This window comes from Nelumbo lutea, chromosome 8 (genome assembly GCF_056320005.1).
Source record: "Nelumbo lutea isolate HS-2025 chromosome 8, American lotus-T2T, whole genome shotgun sequence".
In the NCBI taxonomy this organism is placed as follows: Eukaryota; Viridiplantae; Streptophyta; class Magnoliopsida; order Proteales; family Nelumbonaceae; genus Nelumbo; species Nelumbo lutea.
The window spans coordinates 7,859,765-7,868,093 of record NC_142691.1 but is presented as its reverse complement, the minus strand read 5'-3'; the positions used below and the strand labels follow the sequence as shown (position 1 = coordinate 7,868,093).

Sequence of the window (8,329 nt, the reverse complement as noted above, 5' to 3'; positions counted from 1 at the left end):
TGTTGAAGTGGGTTTGGAGTTTTTGAAAGAAGGGTAGGTAAAAGAGATTTAGAGGGAGGCTTTTAGAAGCGTTCCCACAGACGACGCCAATTGATGGAGCGCAATCCGATCGATCTTAGCTGTCAACGATTTCGCCTCTGAGCTGGAGCGACGAGGAGCCTGAAACGGGAAAGATGAGAGAACTCCGAGGGGAACCCGGTGAGATAACTCCGAAGCTCAAGTCAGTAATCTCTCAAAGGCAAAATATAGACCAGATGGCGCAAAGTTCACATACCTTGTTTGTTGGGGGCAGGGGGCCTTTTATAATCACTTCGCGCACTCGTTCCGAGGCCCTTGTCAGGTCAGGTATGATTACCCTTGCGTCTGTCAATTCGGGTGTCGTCCTTTCTGTTGGGACAAAACCGTCACTGCCTAACCGTCTCTCTAACTAGAGATGGCAGTGTCAGGAGGCGGTTGCAGGTGGCCGTTTGGAGTGCGGCCGTCAAACGTCAAATCCCAAGTCATTCAGGTGCGCCGCCCTTGGGTACGGACTTCCTCGGTGTCAGGCATAGTGCGGTTTATTTGGTTTTGGTGCCTTGAGGGCGATGTGGAGTGGTGAGCAAGGCGAAGTCTTGAGTTCGGAGGTATGTATAGGGCGGGTCAGTTCGGCGAGGTGTATCCCAAACTGTTGCACAGCAGGCCAATTCGGCGATGTCCCGAACTGTTACAAGGCAGGCCAGTTCGGCAAAGTATGTCCCGAACTGTTACAAGGCGGGCCAGTTCGACGAAGTATATCCCGAACGGTTGCCTGCAGGCCAGTTCGGATTATTTTCTGGTTTAGGGCCAAGGGTGAGTTCGGGCCCCTAGTAGGGAGTTTTGACCGCTGGTTTCTCCCCTTGGTGCTTGCGCCTTAGACTTGCTTTTTGCCGAGCTGTTGCCTTTGCCACGTGTCGCATAACTGTGAGGTCAGGCCAAATCTTCCTTCATCAGTATGCATACGGGAAATATGCATCCAACCCCCAAAACCTGCATTGCCCATACCCAAAGTACGATCCAATGTATGCTTGTCAATAAAAAGTACAATCCAACTGGGCAAAAAGTATTTACCATATTATAAATCAAAGTTGAAGTTGACCCTTTCTTACCACAAATTACTGGAGAATGAAGAATCACAGCTTCTAGACCATTATTTCAAAGATCTTCAAGACGCTTTCACTCAAAGGCCAAGCCTATTATTTCCCCAAAGGAGCCAAGCTTAGTAATGCAGAAGAAAATCATGCTTTATCAGGATATCCCAATTATAGTCAAACATTAGCTGCAGAAATAATATTAGAATTGTAAAAAAGTACTAAAATACAACAGCGAACCATGTTAATAATTGTTATTTACCCACTTTGGCTACTCGCCTGAATTCCAATTTCATACATTCTTACAACCCAAATCAAACAGAAAAATCCTTTATCAGCATTAAAGAGTCAAACTATCTTGTCAGCTCTGCACAAGTTGGAATGGTAGGCAGAAGGAAGTTTCCAAACAGAGAATCAAAGCTCTTAAAGTTCCCAATGCATCCCTCTTGTTGTGCTTGTGCTACTGCATTTTTCTTTGCCTGCTGAACTTTGAGATAGTTCCCAGAAGTGGGGATACTGGGTGGCTGCATAAGAATGTCTAATGTTAAGATATGGTCTAAGAATTTGCAAACACTGCAAGAAAACCTGAAGATAGAAAAGACCTACTGCTAAGTTGTGTAGAGGGACATTATCAGTCTTTACAGTTGGTGAACTGGCATCCCTGCTTAAGATTGAAAAATTAATCATAAAAAAAGAAAAAAAAAAAAACAACCACTCAAGTAGCAATTTCTGTTCAAAGGGCGCATTAATGCCTTCTACTTCTTTTTCATGTGGCGCACATGTGCATGCACACACAGAGACAAGAAAGAAAAAAGACATAAATGCATGTTTTTTTTTGTTGTCATTGTTTTACCCCTTTGAATCTAGTAGTTAGAATGTCCAAGACATCTGAAGTTAAAGCCTTGCATTGGGACACAAAAAGAACTATGCCAGTTATCTAAATCCAAGGAAAATGAGCATTTCACTTCATCTTTAGGGTAATAGAAAAAGTTAATATATCAACTAGTGAAAAGGAAACTATATCTTTCTTTGGAACCATAATCCTCACATAGGAATCTGCAGAACAAAATATAAATAAAAATGAAAATAAAAAAAGATCAATCCATATTGATCTCTTTAGAAGTTCTATATAATTAAATCAAGAATTAAAATGCTGCACGTAAAATATAGAAATATATAAAAAGGAACCAACAGACATGTAAATGATAAACTCAAATTTATAACAGATTAGAAGTGCAGACTACAGATATGATGCTACTTAAATTTTATCTTACAACACACACATGTCGAACGGTATAACAGGTTTGTCAAGGTGACAACCTTCTTTTTGAGCATAGCAGGTTACGGTTTCAGTTGACACCATTGGTAGATGTCCTGTAGGCAAGTATAACCAATACATAAAAAAAAAAAATACAAATGCATGAAACAAAGTGTTTCAGGCTCCTAAAATGAAGGCATAAGCTTTACAAGCATGCCTTTTTCTAATAAAAAATGAATCAGATAAAACAAAGTTGTTATTGCCCTTTTTTGTTTTATTGACCAGGTAACATTGACTTGCATAAATTGTAGTTGGAATAGAGTGATATACAAAATTGAACTTAATCTTCACACTTTATTAGTCATTTGACATGTTCCAAATATGAGGCACAAAAGATGTGTATCTTGCCTTCAATTGTCATAGTTGCACCTGAGAGCATTACAACTATATCCCACCTTGTGGTTTAGGCCTTAAATACACAAGAAAACTCATGTAAAAGACACCTCAATCCATAAAGCTTAATCGTACTGCTACCAAATCTCCTCAATCCCACAACATTTGTCCTCTTTGCTTTTTCTTTGATCTAGTTCCATCACATGGTGTAATCTATAAGGGCCACTAGTTTGTGCAGTGATAAAATCTCAGACTGACATCAACAAGCATGGCAAAAAGTTTTTTTTTTTTTTTTTTGTCTGAGAGTGGTCACTTTGGGCCAAAAGGAAAGTGAAATTTTAGGTCTGTAGGCAGTCCATCCCTTCCCAAGATTCCATCATAGTCAGGACCAACATTAGATAATGGCCCTTACCCAAATGTTGATTATATATATTAGGAGAGAAGAAAAAGCCTAAACATTGCACGTAATTTGTAATGAAAGGCCTCTGAATGGGAAAATATATGGGGCTAAATGCACCTGAAGTTGATCAAAATGGTGAGCTACTAGAGTCTCATATGCTGTCAGCCCAACCAATTAATATGGTTTTGGGTTTTAAAGCCCATCTAGCCATCAATAGAGTCCACATAAGAGCCAAATGTTGACAAATATTTTGTCAACTTCCCATACTCATGAGATCCCATGGACCCAGATGTAAATTAATTACAAAATATTTTCAAGACATTTATTACTTTCTGTAAGTTGTGGTTATAGTTTTAATTCACCATTTATAACTTGTTTTAGGTTAAGTATCAAGGAGTTATAATTCAATTACACATAAATATGTCCTTGATTATTTAGAAGTGTATTTTTAGTCCTTGATTATTGAGAAGTGTATTTTTAGTAGAAAGAAATCCCCCTGCTTGGATAATGTCCTCTACAGAACTCAACTTAATGGATATGACATCTGTATAGTTTTCTCATTTCTTTAAAGCTCATTACTTGTGTCTCATTATTATATTATTGGATTGAACAAATCCACCAAAACAGGAACTAACTCAGTTCTTGGTACAATTATCTTATGCAAAATCATTCATGTTGTAGCTACTGGAGAGAGACTACAGTAGAGCTGACCTTTTCACCTGAGTTGAGCCCTTGTGTTTAAAAGCAAGAAGTACAACTAAAATGCAAAGAGTTCTAGAGCCTGAGGCATGAGGCACAAGGTGAGGCCCAGAACGAAGCAAGGTGCAAACTTATGAAAATTTTAATATATAAAATTAGGCAAATCTAAATTATGAAGGAATAAGATCATGGCAGCTCAATTGGTTAGAACAATTTTTTTTATCAGTAAAGGTAAATTTTATTGAGCATTTAATCAAACTTGGGGTTACAAATCTGTGGGTAAGTTACCCTCAACCATAGAATAATCAAATACAACTAGAACTGCGCCCCCAAACCCAACCTTACAAGTTACAATTTAGCCCAGAATAGTTAGAGCAATGTTTTATTAACGTGGAACTTGTAGCCTTTTAGGTTCAAATCCATAGGCTAAATTGTTTAACTAAAAATCATACCTACAACCTACCACATAGTATATTACTTATTCAAACATCAAATTCAAGGTTGATTCATCAAACATAGCAGCAAACCAGGTGAAGCACAGCTAGGTTCAAGTGAACACATCCACAAAATTAGGGGTGTCAATTGGACTGGATTTGGTCCAATCCGGTCCAGTCCAATGTGAATCCATTACAAATGGACCTGGTCCAATCCAGTCCAGTGAATATTTTGGACCATTTTAGACCGGTCCAGAGACTGTCCAATCTGGACAAATTCCTGTTAATTTAGATTGGTTTCAACTCAAACCTGGTCCATTGGCACCTATGTTCTTATCTTCTATCAATGGTCTAGATATTGGCTCAATCCAATATAAATTCATTATGGATGGACCAGGTCCAATCCAATATTTCATATTGGTCCGTCCAGTCCGTCCAAATTCAATATGTCTAATTGGTCCATCCAATCCGTCCAAATGGATTTTGATTTGGACGGAGTCCAACCCAAAACCGGTCCATTGACACCCCTACACAAAATGAACCCTGCCTCTGAGCCTAGGCATGCCTTTTAGAACACTTCTGAGACCAGATGCAAATAAATTGCTAAATATCTCACATTAATTTCTCTCAAACATCTCCATTGAACCCCAACTTTTAATAGTCAATGCCTTACTCTTTGATTAATTCTAAACTATTAGGATTGAGATAAACACTTTTTATATTCCTGGACTTGTCTTGTGTTTTAATTGTAAATAACGAAATGAATAAAAAATGACCAGTTAATAGGTCCCTTCAGTTACTCATAAAGACATGAACCACGTTATGATAAGAAACTTTGCTGAAGAAGTCAGATGATCACCAACAGCTGTCTTAATCAGCCATTTAGAATAAATGGGGCTTACAGATATACTGAGAAAAACTAATGGAAAATCTCTGTTTGGCCATGACATGAAATTCATCAAATAGAGAAATGATCTGCTCCTAACACATGCCAAAATACCAGTTTACCAATTAACCTTCTAATTGTTCAAACTGCTAAATTTAGAGTACAATCAACCTTCTCCACCAGCACTTCGTCTTCGTGACACTACCATCAAAGTCCACCCCGATGTATTCCCCCAAGAATAAATATCAACCAAGAAGCACTTATGTTATGGCACTGTTGAAACTTTGACAACTGTAGTTATCCCTCTCTTAATAGACTTTGGCTACTAACCAAAATGTAAAATCTCCAACCAAAGTTTCTTACTCAATATTTGCTTTCAGTTGCTCTTTTCCGCAACAAAGTTCATATTATCTTCAAGGGTTTCAGAATCAAGGATCCCTTAAATTCTTACATGAAAATGTTATCCTCCATACCATCAAATTATGTTTCTTTTTGTTGTCTATGCCATCTTAGGAGTAATCAATTTCCAGTTTATACTAAGTATCTACTTGGGCTACTTGGGATCATGAAATAGAGGTTCAAGAACTACAAAGAAATATTGATTCTGTGTATCCTTCCTTTGTTCAAATAGAATAAACAAAGGCAGGACCAGACCAACTATAGATTCAATGTATGGCCTAAACTTTACTTCACTGCTTCTCTATGTGTCTTACAAGTTTGATCCTCATCATAACCTCTGCAATTCTACTGAAGTCTTCACGGAATTAATAATTTCTCCCCTTGTTCTATTTTCACTTCTACCATTATCTATTTTGCACCTTTCATGTCTCCACTGCCACTGCAAGACCAACTTGCATTGTTACCCCTCAAAACACTGAACATATAAGAATTGCAAGCTATAGAAGGATGCTATTTGACCATTCTCTTAATCTGAATTATGAGGAAAAAATTCATTTCTGTAGTCTATAATTTAGAATATGCAGCCTCCACTTGCCACTTTACCTTATTAACAAATTATGTGACCAAGCTTGGATTTCACAAGACAGACGGAAGTGCTCCAAAACTTCTCAGCTTTCCAACCTCTCATTCATGACATGCCATTATGATCTTTCAATCAGCTTAGAGCCTTTGACTGATTGGAATCTCATCATTGTAATCTTGATATGTAGATAAAATGAAAGGTTCCAACTTCTATTCATTCTTCCTGAGGTTTTCTGCATAAGTGTTTTGTGTTTGCTGCTTCCATTGCATAAATCTCTCACATTCTAAAAACCCAGCAATCTTTGGGAACTCATTCTTGACAGAGACAAGATAAATGGCCTCTTTTGGATGCCACATGAAATATCATCCTTAACATTTTAAAAACAATTTCACCTAAAATGGATCAATACCCGGTTGTAAGATATCAGAACAGATTCATTTCAAGATTTCAAGAAATTTTCTCACAACTATCTTTGTCCTAACAACATGTGCCATATGTGCACTGGAATTTCTTAAATCCTATGATATTCAGAAAAACAAGCAGACAGATAGCTATACAAACAACGCTTTTGCAATGTATATCATGAAGACAGAGCAAGTTTGATATTATCCTTTTCAGTTCAATAAACCATAACCACTTTTATTAATAAAAAGATGGAAGAGAACTATTAAACAACAATAAGAAAAGTATTGCTAAATAATTCAATAAAAAACCACAAAAACGGAATCAAGTAAAAAAAAAAGATTGCTACTTCTTATTTTGATAAAAACATAAAAGGAAACTAGGTGAGATAGCCATGAAAGATTACCCGCGAGACTGAGCAGACTCTTTTGTTCTTGGCGGTACCTGATCGATCCTTCTCTTCTTGGACGTAGATGCCATTGTCGCTGGAAAACCCTTTTTCCCCCTCGCTTCGCCGATTTCCTAAACTTTTCCTAGCAATTTCCTAGTGTATTCAAAGAAAAAAAAAAAAAGAGGAAAGTTTATTTTCCTAAACTTCTGTCCAATTTCCTAATATAACTCTACTTCCTAAAGTTTAATTGTTACTACTTTTAGTTAAATTCGACTCGCAATAGAAATCAGGAACCCACTTCCAATTACAGATTACAAATTAAACTTTACTACTTCATCATAAAACCAAATCAGTATCAAGCAAGCCACCTCAGTTCCTCTCCCAGAACTTCTCTGATCTAGCCATGAACAATAACGACAACAATATTCAGAACAGCGATATCATCCAAAGCAACATGAACGGAGGAGGATTCGCCTTCCCTCCCTCGGGTATCTCCTTATTCACGTATCCTGGTTCTTTTACTTTTGAAGGGGAATCAGAACAGTGCGCGAGTCACTATATTCAACAGCAGCGGCAGCCGAAGCTCATTGACTACGATAAACTAAGCTCGTTCCTGCCAATCGACGATTCAGGTATTCCGCCTTATTCTGGCAGATCAGAGCGGACTCTTCAAAATGTGCAACCTTTCTCGTACTTCTCTCGCGAGGTATTTCATATTTACTTATTCTTTTTCTTGCTCTTACTTTTTCTATTGTTTTTTCCTTCTCGCCTGTTCTATATGTACTATGTAGCCATGTAGTATCGGAGGGGCCGTGCAACACGGCAAAACATAATGGTAAATGGCTTGTCAAAATAAATTATTGGGAAAATTGACAATAGATACTGTACTTTATTTCGAGTGCCAGTCTAGTATCCGAATTTTAGAAATACGATAATATAGTAAAAACCGTTAATGTACCGTTAGTTTTTTATATCACGTGACCTCATATGCGATTTAAGTCTTTTAAAAATATTAAAATTATCCTTAGACAGATCTAGGGTAACGAGTCGGGTGGAATTTACTTCATCGATCTGATCTCTAGCCTTGAACCTTCACTATCAAAATGAACTGAGACAAAGCTCAGTGTTGATTACTTGAAGGATGTCTTGACCAAAAGTTCGATGCTGCGAACAGAAGAGTCTGGATGAGTTTGGTGTGTTCTGCGGAGGATAATCAAAGACTACGGCAATTGAACAAATGCATACATTTATTGATTTGAGACAAAAGGATATAGAAAGACAAGATACAGGTTGCGATGAGGTGGTGTCCCTCCATCTACAATAAGGTTTTACAAAGCAGCTAAGTAGTTAAGCAGTTTTAACTATTTAATTGACAGAT

General features: G+C 37.6%; 1 long non-coding RNA gene across 1 annotated transcript; it reads right to left on the bottom strand.

The window, feature by feature from the left end:
• Positions 1-1,277: 1,277 nt before the first annotated feature.
• On the bottom strand, positions 1,278-7,782 carry LOC148842500 (uncharacterized). Its single transcript, XR_016103415.1, has 4 exons — positions 7,320-7,782; positions 6,967-7,104; positions 1,713-1,767; positions 1,278-1,630 (listed from the first exon to the last, which is right to left on the bottom strand). It is a non-coding gene; the product is annotated as an uncharacterized LOC148842500 (long non-coding RNA).
• Positions 7,783-8,329: the final 547 nt, after the last annotated feature.